Consider the following 17,440-nt stretch of genomic DNA (forward strand, 5'->3'; position numbering starts at 1 on the left):
CACTGGGACTTTGTTATTGTTGACAATGTTTAGTTTTTTTATACTTATCAGGTCCTATTGATCCCAAATAGCTAGGAAAAATTAAAAATGCACACCAAATAAAAGTTCGGATCTGAGGAGAATGCACATACACACAAATGCGCTCTAAATAGGAGTATGTACAGAGGTGGGTGAGTAGGCAAAAACCAGTAATGGCATAAAGTTTAGGAAAAGAAATTATAATATCAATAGTTATAATGATTGCAAGAGTAATGAAAGGAAATATTCATAAAAACATATGATACGTAATCATCAGCTTAACGTGGCCCTGACTAGGCTGATTAAGGGCAGCACATAGGCCCAATCCGTCTATCCCACAACCCTTTTTTTTTCTATTTTGGTTAGCTCTACATCACACCATCAACCTCTACATCAGGGGTGTCAAACTCATTTTCATTCTTGGGCCACATACAGCCTAATTTGATCTCAGATGATCCGGACCAATTAAACCATCGTACAACAACCCGTAAATATCATCACCTTCAATATTATCCCCTTTTTTTGTGTGAAGAATTACAAGTACATTCTGTAGACGCTCATCTTTGTACAAAATAGATAAAGAGCCTGAGATCAGAGAACTGTATTCAGGTGAGGGTGGAAAAGCCTCTGAAGCTGAATTGTACATGAAGTAGACAACACATTGTTTAACTTGCTCCTGAAACCTGACACCTCTTAGTCCAGTCATCTAGTGGGCCGGATTGGACCCTTTGGTGGGCTGGTTCTGGCACACAGGCCGTATATGTGATACCCTTGCTCTACATCATAATAAGACTTATGCAATTAAAAACTATTTTGAGGTTTTAGTTTAGGCTACAAAAATACATTTTTCATATCAAAACACAATGTTCAATTCCTACTGCTCCAAAAACTCACCCTCTTTGTCTAAAAGCCGCCACGCCAGTGAATAACCAGGTAAAATAACGTGAAACCACACCCACCCTGTGCCAGCGACAACTACCAGAAGTGAAAGTGACCAAAAGAACATGTCTTAACTAAACAAATAATAAACAACAGAGGTTAAATACACATTCTGGCTCCCGCAAAAGGTACATTATGATGCAAAATATATTTTTACTTTGCATTACATGCATTTTTGTGCAGTCTATATTCACCATCCATTCCTTCCTGTACACAGTGAACCATTTCTTTCTATATACAATTAAAGCAAGCCTGGAAAACTGTACAGATCATTTCAATAAGATGATGAAGGAAGTTTCTTCCCAGACAGTACAGACACCGCCTACAGAAAGACAGTACAAATAAAAGTCAAAATAAATTGCTTAAGACTGGATGGAGAACAAACAGTAACAGTTAAAGCAAACACACCTCTTTCAGTTTATATAAAGTAATTTGAATCCAGAAAAAAAAGTTCTCGTTCTCAGTGAAATGTGGAAATAAAAGCAGTCTAGCATGGGAACTTGCTGGATTTCTGCTGAAAACAGGAGAAGTAAGAAAAGCTTATTTTTAGCTATTGTAAAATCAGTGAATTATCTCCTTTGAGTGCAACTTCCTTCCTTATATCACAAGAAACAGCAAAATAAGAAGTAACACAAACAGTGATCCAAAGCTCCAACCTGATTCATTGACTGGAGGGCTGCAATGCCAGACAACCATGAGATCAACCAGTCCCTGTTGGTTCACGCTGCCTTTTGCGTTGCTGCCGCTGGTGGTCAGCACTGAGCCCTGCTGCTGCTGCTGCTGCTGCTGCTGCTTTACCACAGCTGAACAACTTGTCAGGGATATTTATGTGATTCCCAGGGATGATTACTGTCGACTCCAACATGTTTTGACTAATCACATCTACGAGTGGACGACAGAGACATGTTTCAACTGCTGGATGTTGTTCAGATAAGACTGACTCTACTAAAGCTGACTGTTTTTTTTATTATTATTTCCACCACCACCAGTGCCCCTGAGGTTTAGCTGCAATTTCTCAGGCATTTGTTATTGCAGATGTTTATTGTGGTAATAGGGCAGAGCGAGATGACTGGCTGCGTGTAATCTTGGAAAGCTACCAGGCCTGATTCCCACATGTTTCTTAAATGAAGCTCAATCAGTAAGATCAGCCCAATCAGCAGGCCCAGGGGTGTGAAAGCAGCAGTTGGTTGTGGCTGATGGCAAATGAGGTTGGTAAGAGATGAGGGTATATTTTCACTTGGAGTGGTTTGGGTTGATGATGTGATGTGTGTTCAGTCAGGCTGTAATTGCCCGTGTGCTTATCCACAGTTTCAGCTTCCATGATTTCCCAGTTGGATGTGGATCTCTAAAGGCCTGAGCTCAACCTCTTCCTGAAAACCTGCCATAACTTATAATTTATCTCAGGTAGTTTTTTTGAGGAGGACCAGGTGTTCACAATTTCAGATACACGGATACTTCAGCTGCACTTTAGAAACAGTTTCGGTGTTTAAAAATAGCTCACATTTCCCTTCTGGTCCTTTTAAAACCGAAAGTATTCAACTGATTTACAAGAGAAGGATCAACAACCATCCTGGGTTCCTCTTTCTGATAAGATACCACATACATATACATATATACATTTACTAATGCATTATAGATCAGTGTTTATTGTCCTCACTCAGAAATAATAGTTATAAATGCTGGTAATGGGTTTCACACTTTCTAATGATGGTCCACACAAATCTACAGTTTTACAGAGGCTCTTACTGATGAGTTAAGGAGCTTAAAATGTTAGGGTTAGTGTTAGGTAGGAGGCTTATTAAAGGGATTTTTCACAACCTGGCAACCCAAAGATTCTTATTAATGACTTGTTGCTGATATATGAAGCTTTAGTAAATGATTTATAAACTCTATATATATGTATGTTTCTGCACACCACAGATACTTTACATGTGCGCTGTTCATGTGTATCATATCAGCGTTTCTAAAGTGACATGGTGTATCAGCTGACTTTGTCATCAGGAGGTGGAGGGGATGGTGGTTGGCCGGCTGCTTTTTAAGCGAACACTGCTGTGTTTCTTGCAGCTTTTTAAACACCAAACGTGGGTGTTGTTTAGGGAGTTGTCCAAGCTTTACCTGCGGCTTTTTTCACCCCCAAATGTGAGTGATTTTTAGGGACCCATAGCTGTTTTTCCAGCAGCTTTTCAGCCCCGACATGTGGGTGTTTTTAGGGACCTGTTGCTGATTTTTTTTGCAGCTGTTTAGCCCCCATACATGGGTGTTTTTTAGTGACCCATCACTGTTTTTCCAGCGGATTTTCAGGCCCTAAATGTGGTTGTTTTTAGCGACCTGTCTCTGTTTTTCCAGCAGCTTTTCAGCCTCCAAATGTGGGTGTTTTTAGTGACCTGGTGCTGCTTTACCAGCTGCTTTTTCACCCCCAAATGTGGGTGTTTTTAGTGACCTGGTGCTGCTTTACCAGCTGCTTTTTCACCCCCAAATGTGGTTGTTTTTGAGCAACCCATTGCTGTTTTTCCAGCAGCTTTTCAACCTCCAAATTTGGGTGATTTTAGGGACCTGTCGCTGTATTTCCAGCGGCTTTTCAGCCCCCAGATATAGTTGTTTTAAGTGACCCGTTGCTGTATTTCCAGCAGCTTTTCAGCCCCCAAGTGGGTGGGTTCTTTTCAGGACTTGTCTAAGCTTTTCTTGTGGCTTTTTCACCCCCAAACATGGTGGTTTTATAGGGACCCATCGCTGTTTGTCCAACAGCTTTTCAGCTCCCAAATGTAGGTGTTTTTCAGGCACTCGTCTCTGCTTTGCCTGCATCTTTTGCACCCTCAAATGCGGTTGTTTTGTAGCGACCTGTTGCTGTTTTTCTAGCAAATTTTCAGCCCCCAAAGATGGGTGTTTTTACAGACCCATCGCTGTATTTCCTAGAGCTTCTCAGCCCCCAAATGCAGGTGTCTTTTAGGGACTCGTCTCTGCTTTGCCTGCGGCTTTTTCACCCCCAAAAGTGGTTGTTTTTCAGTGTCCCATCGCTGTTTTTCCAGCAGTTTTTCAGCCCCCAAATGTGGGTGTTTTTTAGGGACTCGTCTCTGCTTTACCTGTGGCTTTTTCACCCCCAGAGGTGGTTGTTTTTTTTAGCAGCCTGTCGCTGCTTTTCCAGCAGCTTTTCAGCCTTAAAACATGGGTGTTTTTAAGGACCTGTGGCTGTGTTTCCTGCAGCATTTCAGACCCTAAATGTGGGTGTATTTAGAGACCTGTTGCCGTATTTCCTGCAGCTTTTCAGCCCCCAAACATGGGTGTTTTTTAGCGACCTGTTGCTGTTTTTACTGCGGCTTCTCAGCCCCCAAATGTGGGTGTTTATTAGGGACTTGTCTAAGCATTGCATGTGGCTTTTTCACCCCCAAATGTGGTTGTTTTTTAGTGACAGGTTGCTGTTTTTACAGCAGCTTTTCAACCCAGAAACAGGGGTATTTTTAAGGACCCATCACTGTATTTCTTGCAGCTTTTCAACTTCCAAACATGGGTGTTTTTAGGGACTTGTCGCTGTATTTCCTGCAGCTTTTTTGTTCCCAGACATGGGTGTTTTTTAGGTACTTGTCTCTGCTTTACCTGCAGCTTTTTCGCCCCCAAATGTGGGTGTTTTTCAGTGACCTGCCACTGTTTTTCCAGCAACTTTCCAGCCCCCAAACATGGGTGTTTTTAGGGACCTGTCACTGTATTTCCTGCAGCTTTTCAGCTCCCAAATATGGGTGTTTTAGGGACTGGTCGCTGTGTTTCCTGCAGCTGCTTAGCCCCTATACATGGGTGGTTTGTAGTGACCTGCCGCCGTTTCCCCCCAGATGTGGTTGTTTTTAAAGCAACCTGTTACTCTTTTTCCAGCAGTTTTTAAACCCCCCCAAAAATCAGTGTTTTACAGCCCCTATATGTGAGTGTTTTAAGGGACCCCTCACTGTATTTCCTGCAGCTTCTCAGCCCCCAAATGTGGTTGTTTTTAGGGCCTGTATTTTTTGCAGCTATTTAACCCCCATACATGGTTTTTTTTTAGTGACCTGTGGCTGTTTTTCCAGTGGTAATAATGCCACAAAAAGCTGTTGTTTTTTTTACAGAGACATTGTTGTGTTTCCTGCCAGGATAGTTGCAAGACAAGCAGTTGTTTTTTCCAGTGGGGATTGTGTCCCCTGAACAGGGTATTTAAAGCCAAAACCTGATCTTTTCCTTATAACTAAGTGATTTTTGCACTAATGTAGCAATGTAACCTATCTCTGGTTTGCAGAAATGTACAATGCCAACATTTTTTTTGATGACTGGGTTTATTAAAGCCATTAGTTTACACTTCAGTACAATGTATGAAGGCTGACTTACCAGAAAGTGGTACCATATTTTGATTATCTGTAGAAAGTCATTTGCTGAGCAAAGCCAAACTTTTGTTGATGTCAGCCTTCTTCAAAAAGAGGAACACATCAACATGGACTCCAAACCAGATGTTTTTTTAAACAGATGTTTGAAGAAATATTCCTCTTTTTAGGGAATGACAAATCTGACTAAGATCTAAAAGTTCTCTATTTTTAATAAATATTTGGTTTGGATCATGTGAAGAAGTTCCTCTTTTCAGTGATGGCATTTTCCAAAAGCCTTTCGTCTACGTGTGATGTGTGCATGCTCTTTAGCCTCTCTGCCTTATGCCCTCCACTCCAGCTTCTAAAACATGAAGATTAACTGCTTTTCTCTGTTGTTTATTGTTGTAAGTAGAATATATTTGGGGCTTAGTGTGTTTATCAGACAAAACAAGTAATTTTAAGATGCAAAATTGGAAAAACAAAAGGATCAATAATGAAAATGTCTCTTCCACGCAGGCTGAAACAAACAATTTTTAAAGATTATGTTTTTGGTATTTTGCATTTATTGGACAGTTTACAGTGAAGGCTGGATTGGCATCCAAATAAGATCCAGGTTTACAGTGGGTCAACTGGTGTGTACTGGGAATATACACCACTAAAATCAATATTAACTGACACAATGACGACGTGAAGGCGGCTCATAAAGAGGATCCATCTGTTAAAAGTGTAGTTTTCAGATTATATGTTGTGTATTCCTAAATTAATTCATTTAATTAAAAGCATAGACATCAAATCTGGAACAGGTAGTTGGCAGGCTGACAGGGACCCTGCAGCCAACTGTCAGTCACCAGAGGAAAATGTTGGAAATGTTGTTGTACTTTCTGCACACCACAGATATGTTACATTTGTACGCTTCATATGAATCATATCAGAGCATAAGGACTGAATTGGGTGACTTTTACTGAATATGGATTTTACTGTTACATTCTCTGCTGCTCTGTTTCCCTCTCTCTACATATAGGCACAAACATGCTCAAACATTAACAGATAAACACACACCTGCACTCTAAGGCCCACAATGGAAATAAGCTCTTGGGCTTTATTATGTTTTATCCTGTGATATAAGGATGTGATTCCTCCTGAGGAGGCTGTGCATATAATATTTATTTATATGTATATATGCTGTACTTTTTATATTATATGTTGCCAATAAAAAAAAAAAATGCAAAATTTCAGTTTAGACCACATCACTACAGTGCCACAGTTTGGATTACATGTACATGAGATGAGTTTCTTATAAAGAGGAGGAGAGGATGATATGCGAGACGGTTGCCACGCAGCGACCACCGGTCAATACCAGCTGTGTTTTCTGTTGTGACATTTCCAGCGCTGATTGTGGCAACAACAACTGGGTATTCTTTAAGGAGTGGGCAACACATATTCAGCAACAACAACCGGGTAATATTGTGACAGTGACACATTTCCAGTGGTGGTTGTGGCGACAACGATTGGGTATTTTTCAAGGTGACAGCGGCACATATTCAGTGTCACTTGTTGCAGCAACAAGCAGGTATTGCTTAAGGCGCTGGCAGCACATTTCCAGTGGTGGTTATTGTGACAACAACCAGGTATTTTTCAAAGTGACAGTGGCACATTTCTAGCGCTGGTTATTGCAACAAGCAGGTATTACTTAAGGAGATGGCGGCAAATTTCTAGTGATGGTAGTTGGGACAACAACAACCAGGTATTTATTAAGTGACTGTGGCACATTTCCAGTGGTGATAGTTGGGACAACAACCGGGTATTTTTTAGGCGACGGTGGCACATTTCCAGTGGTGATAGTTGGGACAACAACCAGGTATTTTTAAGGTGACTGTGGCACATTTCCAGTGGTGGTAGTTGGGACAACAACCAGGTATTTTTAAGGTGACTGTGGCACATTTCCAGTGGTGATAGTTGGGACAACAACCAGGTATTTTTAAGGTGACTGTGGCACATTTCCAGTGGTGGTAGTTGGGACAACAACCAGGTATTTTTTAGGCGACGGTGGCACATTTCCAGTGGTGATAGTTGGGACAACAACCAGGTATTTTTAAGGTGACTGTGGCACATTTCCAGTGGTGGTAGTTGGGACAACAACCGGGTATTTTTTAGGCAACGGTGGCACATTTCCAGTGGTGTTAGTTGGGACAATAACCAGGTATATATATATATATTTTTTTAAAAGATATTTTTTGGGGCATTTTGGCATTTAATTGATAGGACAGACAAGCGTGAAAGGGGGAGAAAGAGAGGGAGTGACATGCAGCAAAGGACCACAGGCTGGAGTCGAACCCGGGCCACAGCCTTGTACATGCGGCGCCTGCTCCACCACTAAGCCACCAATGTCCCAACAACCAGATATTTTTAAGGTGACTGTGGCACATTTCCAGTGGTGGTAGTTGGGACAACAACCAGGTGTTTTTTAGGCGGTGGTGGCACATTTCCAGTGGTGTTAGTTGGGACAACAACCAGGTATTTTTAAGATGTTGGTGGCACAAATCCAGTGGTGGTCATAGCATCAACAACTGGGTATTATTTAAGGGGACGGTGGCACATTTCCAGTGCTGTTAGTTGGGACAACAGCCAGGTACTTTTTAAGGCAACTGCGACACATTTCAAGTGGTGGTTGTATCAACAGTACCATTTTTTTAAATGCCAAAACACGATCTGTTCCTAACCAAGTGTTTTTTGTGCCTTCATCTAACCCCACATTAACCACAGCATATTCACAAATTTAAGATTGAAAACTGAAACATAAAGAATAGTAATGTTTCAACATATTTGCTGCATATAAAACATACAAATGTAAAATATCCATAGTTTACAGAAATATACACTGCCAAGATTTATTTGGATGATTGCATCGCTTTTGCACCACGGCCCCATAGGAGGTTAATCTAGCCGTGCGTACAGTGGAGATATAGACAGGAAATATGGTGGGAGAGAGAGATACTGGGGCTCTTTGCTCCATTAAATGTTCCTGGAAATGGTGACTAATGCCACTCACACAATTTCCCAGAGTGCAGGGTGACGTCTTCAGATTATTAGTTTCATTCAACCAACATATTTTAAACCAATGGATGTTTTGTTAACTATAAGACAAAGAAAAGCACATTTGAGAAGATGATAATAAGGTGTGCTGGCCAATTTTCTATCAATTAACCAATCAACTAATTGACATATTGTTTCAGCTTTGCTTTCCTTCACATCAGACACTGAATTCCTCTGTCCTCCCACCCACACTCGCCACATCTCCTCTGAGCTTACCACAGCCCTGTGGCCACCACATGTGCATCACCATGACTTCCCCAAAGCCTGAATTTACAATCATGAGTTAACTACATTTGTCAAATAACAAAACCCCAGCTTGGCTCCATCTCGTGTTTGGAATGTTTTGCACCTTGATGGCAGAAGACGTTTTTTTTTTTTTTTTTTTCTTTTCCCCTCTGTCCTTTCCCTCCCTGAGATTATCCCAGCACGACTGGAGCTGAGCGGGTGAGGGCAACCAGCATGTGTGAGCCGGTCTCAGTCTTGAATAATTCAGCCCTGCTTATTTACATGTTCTTTACTTACACTGAAGCAGCATCCGCCTGTCACACTGCTGTTAAACACACTCATGATTATGACTTCTGCCTCGCCCCTGGCATTACCCGGTTGTATTAAATACTGGGAGATTTTTTGGGTGAGAGTGTATGTGTGTGTGTGTGTGAGAGTGCGTCTCGCTGTGTTTGCAAGACAGAGAGAAAGCGACTGAGAATATTAATACAGTGTGTTTGTGAGTGTTAACTTGTGTGTGTTTATGACGAGACGTTGGCATGTGTGTTTTGCTCTCACCATGCGCAGTGTCATTATGAGCGGCGTTACTTAAAGAAGATGGATGTCACAGAGTGTGTTGCCCTCTGGCTCGGGTATAGAGATATGACAGTCTGTTTATCATCAGAACCAGTTTATTGTTGCTTTTGCATAATGATCCTGTTTAGATGGATATTTTCACACTGTTTCCAGAGGCTTTGAGCTGTGTATTATGTCCTGCCTCAGCGTGTCACACACACACACTCACACACATCGCGTCTCTTTGTTCCTTTTATGCTTACAATGTATTTCAGGGCACAGTTTTATCAATGACATTTGTCTTTTGATAACAAAATAAGAGTCCCATATGTTTATGAGCAGGGAAAAAAAACAGGAAACAAGTGCACGGACACACATGCGTACAAATATTTACATATGTATGAGGCCCATGAAATGCCCCCAATTAAAATGCTGTGTGTATTAATAAATAAACAGGTGGTCAGTGGATTATAGCTGGTACTCGTGTTGACACAAGCTAAACAGGGTTCATTTATGGTGCTTACATCTTGATTTTTAGGGAATCTGCTCTCGCCTCCTAATGTCCGCCCTGCTCACACACACACACACACGCATCATGCTCAGACATGCCCCGTCTGTTTGTGCTTTATTTTTCAGTCAGCCAGCGGCCAGGACCGAATTCCACTGAGGCAAAACAACACAAAAACAAAAAGGCGATGGGGTATTAGAACTAAAACACACAAAAACCCATTTTCCCCCAACTTAACATTTTTTTGCAAGTGCAGCAGCGTATTTGTTTGTTCTTTATAAATAAACAAGCAAAAATTAAGTCAAAAGAATTACCAATCTGTTTTCATCACGGAGCGCTGAAATGAATTATTCCCTGAACCTTCGGAGTGTTTCAGACACAAATATTTTCTTTGGATGTGCCTAAGGGGGAAGTGCACACTGTAGAAAGAAAACAAAACTGGGCGCCATCTATTTCCTACATTCCAGAGTCTGTTAGTGTTGAGTGTGTGTGTTTGAAGAGGAGCACACACTGAGGAAGTTTGAGAGTGTGTGTGTTTATACATGATGCTAGATTTGAGTAACCCATGTGTTTGTACGCCGTACGGATGTAACTGTGCATACAGGTGTTTGGACTTTTCATGTCAGCATGTTGTCTGTGCAAACACATGAGTTTCCATTTGTGTGAATTTTTCTCACGTGCCTCTAGGGCTGCCCCTGACTAAGACTTTTCCTAGTTGACCAATAGTTATCATTTAGGGCCATTAGTCGACGACTCACTGAGTTCATATTTTGGGCGGGGCAACACAATGGTTTGAGTTGAAGGTGTGAGAAAGACTAGTATCAGTAATATTGTTAACACTGTGCTACATTACAGAGAAATACAAAACCGTCCTAATGAACCTTCATTAATATAGGCCTATATTTTATCTACAAGTGCACGTCACACACTGAGCGAGCCGCCTGTTAATGACGCTGTGGGCTAATGGGCATGTAGCTACTTCCATGTTTCAGATGATATGTCATGTTTGTAGTCGACCAATGAAGATGAGTTTACATATCACCTTGAGTTCGTCCTTCACCTTCTCAAAATGATCCCACACTTTGGATTTCCTGCCCGACATGTTATTAACTAGCCTGTGGAATAACCGCAGGTACCAGCCCTGGAAATTAGGGGCCGAACACATGCTATGTCTTTAACCGCCTGGAAAACGCGAAGTCAGGTGGGTGCCAGCTTTCAAGAGTGCAGCGGCAGGTTGCGTCTGAGATTGCCAAGCAACCTCAACAAGCATGGTATAGCCTATTTACCTGAAATCCTGAGTGCAGAGCTGATCTTCTATCGTCCGTGGGCCAGATGTAAAGCTCTGGGTAGCCCTGCACTAACATGATCCACTGAATATTTACAGAAGAAGGGAAAGATATCTGTCGGCTGTGATTTCTTTGTAACGTGACTCATGTCTGACTGCTGAGCGTGGCCTCTTCCTATGTGTGTTTGTTCTGTTTTTTTTTTCTTTCTGCAACTAAGCAACCAATGAAATCTTGCCAACTAATGACATTCCTGGTCGACTAACATTTGGTCAACTATCAGGGGGCAGCCCTATTGTTTACTATAATAAATGAGGGATGTTCACATTTTTTGGATTCTCCGTTTGCTGTGGAAGCATTCGAGAGAAACAAAGTTTTCTTAATGGATTCAAGGTAACATGGTGAGTAATTCGTAAACAAATGGCCATTTTGTGGTTGAAGAATCCCTTCAAGGTCAGGAAAGAAAGTTGTTTTGACTTTATTGACTGATAAACTCTCTCAGTATTTAACCCACACATGATCTTTCTCTAACCTTTTTCAAGCGCTGTTAAGTGCTGCAATATAGACATAAAAACATCTTTGTCTAGGTAGGTAGGGAAATTAGGTCTTATCACCAGCAACATACTCTGAATGCCTTTAGTTGTCAACAACTTGACAGGGAGTAGACCTTACTTGAACTTTAGCTTTCTTCATTCAAGCAGAGACCTTTTTCACCTCACTGAAAGCATCAGCATGCCTCAAACAAAGTGCTTGTCTAAAACCCTGCCCCTCAGATCTCTACGTCTGGATGTGGGGGAATGTGTCCAACAAATGTTTGTAACTTTTGAAAACCAATGATCTGACAAGCATGACTGCTTCATACAGTGATCGTTCAGATCTGCACAGGGGAGACAGTAGCTTTTGAACTCTTTATATTCTTCACATAACTGCTGCCATCACTCACACCTTAGAGTGTGGCTATTCAGAATATTAACAAATACTGTTTCTTTTAGACATGGTTTGACGACACTACTTCATTTCAGGCATACTCCTGTCTCAAAGGGGTTTGCTTTTTGTATTATCTATCACACATATAATCTTACAACGTTGGATGTTCATGTTAAATGTATTAAAATTTTAAAATAATGAGGTAGAAGTATGTAAAAGTAATTGCTGTGATAAAAAAAACCCAGGCCTTAGGTTGTTCTTAAGCTGAAGTCAGCTTGTGACAAATTTCTTCACATGATCATCTTCCCCAGGCACGCTACTGCAAGTGTTCACATTACATACACAAGCTTACGTCAGGAAAACATGTAATCTTGTTGCTAATGTTTTTAATTTCTCCCTGATTTCGGATCATATTCCTGCTGGAACATGTCTAGTTATGAAGAGTTTGCTGTTATTGGTGATTTTTCACCGTAGGAAGTGCTGCTCCACTCTGTTAGGGTCATTCCCAGACTGCAGTGAAGGTGCAGAGATGCAAAAGACCTGGAAACACTGACCAATCAGAGCAGACTTGGCTTTTTTGGGAAGGGGTCCTAAGTCCAGTTCAGACCAAAGATTTGTGACGAGACAAGTTGAAACAAGCAACTTTTTGCAACGCACCATTCTGCAACGCTCTAAAAACCTGCCGGTTCACACCAGTGCAACTAGATGAGATGGAGTATCATCGCTATGCAACAACTCTCTGTACAGCTTCTGTTTCAGCTTTTCAGGCTGATTTTGTGACTGAATATAAATTGTAGCTTCTTAAAATGTGGATGAGGATAGTGATAGTGAGATACTTGCTTAGGCTGACCAAACGTCCTCTTTTGTCCGGACATGTCCACTTTTCACGTCCTGTCCGGGGCGTCCGGGGGGGTGTTTATAAATTGATGATAATGTCCGCTCAGCGGAGAGGGAGACCTCCGTGTTTGAGACGGGACCTGGCGGCGGAAGGTCTGAGGCTTCCAGCGAGGGGAGAGGTAGAAACAAACAGGCAATGTGTGTGTGTGTGTGTGTGTGTGTGTGTGTTGTGTTCAGGTGTTGTCACGTAAATAACAGTCCCCAAGCAATAAACAGGACAGACAATAGGATTTTATTTATTTTTACACTACATTTTCACTGAAAGCTGACCGAATCCGACCCGAGCCCGAATACAATTTATACATTTTTGACCAAACCCGGCGCGACCCGTCGAGTAGGCCTACCGTCGGGACCCGTCGGGCTCGGATCGCCACACTCTAGTGTGTGTAGCCTATGTGTCCCCTCTAGGGGCCTATCTGAATTTCTGTCTTTGAGAGATATTATTTTGTAATATAACTGAATTTTCTATCCATACATATAAACTTTAAATATATTAAAATTATAAGGCATCTTTGAGTAAATTCTGGGTATCATTTAAGTAGGCTATCTCGTGGCTGGGCCGAGTGTCCTCTTTTTTGGAAATCAAAATATGGTCACCCTATACTTGCTACAGTTGCACCTGCCGCAGCAAGCGAACACACCGTCTGCGGTCATTTTGTCTTGACCAGCGGACTTCACTACAAGCTGGTTGGCTATAGAAACAGGTGACGTGCCTTAACATTCTAAAACAAGCCGGTGATTTGACCAGCAAAGTTGCAGGTGACACCATCAGCTGGCTTGAGTCGAGTTCAGACTGGCCAGTTCACACCGCTGCAACTTTTCTTTGCAGCGTTCTTAAACGGTTTCATCTCGTCACAAATCTTTGGTCTGAAATGGGCTAAGTGACGGGTGCTAAAATGGAGCATTTCAGCGAGAAGGTGAAAACAGGTGTTCCAGTACAGACAGTGTGATTGACATTACAGTTGTAAACATATTATAGTAGAAACTCAAAAAACAATTATGAACCTGCAAATGAGCAGCTTCCTCATGTCATCCATCTAACACTGCTTAAACATTCCTCTGTGCGTGTGTGCACTCGTGCATGTGCGTTTTGTCTTCAGGGTTGTGACAAGTTGACCCTTGGACATTTTTGCCAGAGGACATATGTTTTCAATGGGTGTGTCAGGTTTAACACTTAATTCTCTCTGGCAGACATGAAGGATTAAAGTCCATAGGCGTGTGTGTCTATAGGGAATTGGATTATCTCACGTTTCAAGGCAGTTGTTAATGATTAAGGTTGTATTTAGAATGCTGCGCATAACCACTGTCTACTGGTTACTGGCCACTGAGTGCGTATTGATTTGTGGAGCTCACCTGAGCCTAATAGCTGAGGGCTCACAAATTCAGATATTTTGTAAAAACATACATATATATCAGGTAAACAACATCAGCAAAGCAAGAAATTTGGCATTTAAAACATGTACCTGTGTGTGCAAATATTCTTACATAGTTTTATTGTTAAAGCAGGCTTAATTTTGTGCAAATGGGCTTTTAATCTTTAAAATAATGTCCTTTTTTATACACTCTTACACTAGAATAGTAGTGGAAAGTCCATTTACTGAAGAACTTTGAGGTACTTTTACCTCACTTGAGTGTTAGGGACCAATCAGTGAGGCAATACAGACAAAAACCTTAGCTTTTATTTACCCAAAAATCGCATAACACACTACAAACCAAGAACTGAACAACTGTTCCTACAAAAGAGGTCAACGTAACATAACTATAGTCAATATAACAAATAAACAAAGTCTTAACTGAACAAACTGACCTGTCAAAATGACACATATAGGAGCTTATATAGTGGCTTGGAGAAACCACATAAAATTCAAAGGGTAACCAAAATGGACGGCAACTACAACTAAATACAAAGCAAAACTAACTAAACCCAACTGAGCGAGTTCTGCATCAATGCTGATGACTGAAGACCACTAGATGTTCCTGTTCCATTTTTGAATGCAGGTCTATTTTAAGTTGCAAAAATATTCACTCAACAGAGGCAACTGACTGTATTAATTACTCTAATAGAAACCTATAAGCACGAGAGCAGCGTTTGGTGACATCACAGCAGCTACAAACTGCATTGTGCCTCAGACAGCCTTCACTGGGAGAGTTAATGCAATACGTATAATTCAGGGTGTCTATTAGCCTGGAAATCCAGACTCAAATCTAGAAAGATTTTGATCTGGTCCTCACCGCTACACCCTTCCTACACAAGGGGCGGCACCAACTAAGCATTTCAAATGCTGCTGCACACAACTGGATAGCACAGTGGCCAATCAGAGCAAAAAACAAGGTGATGTATTCATTGCACTAAGCCCCATTGGTTTTCCAACCAATGGGGCTAACTGATATATTATGCTTTTGCTGTATCCAGTCGGCAAACCGGCAAAAATGTCCTTCCTGGAAACAAAGGCTTCTAGGGCAGTCTTCTGTTCCTCTCTCAAGGAAAAAGATAAGTGTAGTTGGCTTAGCGTTTCTTCCAAAGCTAAATTGAATGGACGCGGTCCCTCGGCAGCTGCCATCTTGGCTGTTTACTTTTAGACTCCTACGGTGCAGCGCTGTTGTCATCATGTTACGCCCGCCCAGAGCCCGCCTCTGTCAGATAGACTGATCTGAGTGGTCCGATAGGCGATTCAGCGGGCTCTACTCGTCGGAGCCACATCCCTGTGCAGAGCAAATTCTAATTTGCTAGAGGTGGGGCATCTGGATTTCAAGGTTAGGTGTCTACAGCTCTTTTAAAAGTCTTAAATTGTCTTAAAGTCAGATTCAATGGGTCTTAAATACTTTCGGTCGCATTACAGCGAAAATGTCTCCAGCTGGACAGACCCAATGACTGTCTACAATCATTGGACAGATCGGAGAGTTGGAGTAGCAAATAGCATTTATGACAGCGATGAGATTTTGTTTTCTTTTTACATTAAACACATTAAACTTAAACTCACCCAATTGTTGTCATTTTCCCTTATTGTTCATTTTGAGCTGACATCAGTGGAGTACTTACACATGTGTCTCACACACATTCACACAGACACGTATGTATGTGCATTTCCATTCCAGGTTTGGTCGGAAGTTTCATATAAGGTGGTATTAAAAAGGTCTTAAAAAGTCCTAAATTTAACTTGGTTATATCTGTAGACAACCTTAAATTATGATTGATGATGATCATATTGGGCTGTTTTGGTGTCCCCTCTGGCACTGGTGCCCGATGCACAGTGTGTGCCCTCAGCAGGGGCGCTGACTACATTTAGCCCGTCTAACAGCTGGAGTCACGAGTGACTTTACAGATTGAGATTTTACAAACAAAACACATCATGAATTTATTTAAATATAACACTGTGCTAGATTAAAAGATAACTTCAGTATTTTTCAACCTGCCATACATACATTGAAAAATATTGTATTTCATGTCTCCATCTGCTGGTGGGCCATCATGATAAGAGTATGCATGCATAATATGATGTTAACTCCACTACAGAAGAGACTTGATCACTAAAATTAGGTGTGAAAAATATGTCATTATCAGTATTAGTAATAGGTCAAATGAACTACATGTCGGCATATCGGATATTGGCAAAAAATCCAACATCATGCATACCTAGTTACTCCCCACCCATGGATATCATTTGCCCAGGCCCAGGTTGAAAAATACTGAAGTTATCCTATAAAGTATCCAAAAGTATATCAAGTAGTTAAAATGTGCTCCACCTGCACCAGCTTACACATCCTCCTGACATCTTCCTTACAATAATGATATCCATGGGTGGGGAGTAACTAGGTATGCATGATGTTGGATTTTTTGCCAATATCCGATATGCCGACATGTAGTTCATTTGACCTATTACTAATCCTGATAATGACATATTTTTCACACCTAATTTTAGTGATCAAGTCTCTTCTGTAGTGGAGTTAACATCATATTATGCATGCATACTCTTATCATGATGGCCCACCAGCAGATGGAGACATGAAATACAATATTTTTCAATGTATGTAATTTTAAAATTAAGCATTTTGTCCAATTCTAATAGTTCATTTTAAAGCCGATATCGGCCGATACCAATGACGTGCCGCTATTACCATGCATCCCTAGCAGTAATGCATTACAAGTAACAATGATTTTTTTTGAGGAACTTGTACTTGTCATGTTCTTTTTTTTAAAAACTGTTCCTTTGCTCTTTACTCAAGCATTTATTTGAGCCAATATTCAACTTTTTACTTTACTACATTTGCCATTTATGCCTTTGTTCCAACAAGTCTGCCCTAAATGAGGGGATTTAGTGTAGGGAGGAGCAAATCCACTGCAGATGCCAAGTTATCAGATGCCTGGAAGAAAAGGAAACACCACCTGTCTTTTGAGATCAAACCCAGAACAAGAGGCAGCTTCTAGCAACAATCCCCGACCACATCTGTCCACACTAGGTGTACCAAAATCTAAAAAGACAACAGTTAAATGATGAAACGTTTGCTGTTCCTCTTGAAAAACACTGAGATCTCCACTCTTCTTCTAACCCCCACAAGCACACTGAAGTTAGTAACACATACAGCAGGTAAAAATGTAGTTAGCTAGTTAACGTATAACCTTTTTTGTTTGGATAATAACATTAACTTGTCTTGTAGCAAGTTGTCTGTTACTTTAA

The sequence above is a fragment of the Epinephelus lanceolatus genome, chromosome 15, assembly GCF_041903045.1.
Source record: "Epinephelus lanceolatus isolate andai-2023 chromosome 15, ASM4190304v1, whole genome shotgun sequence".
NCBI classification, from domain to species: Eukaryota; Metazoa; Chordata; class Actinopteri; order Perciformes; family Serranidae; genus Epinephelus; species Epinephelus lanceolatus.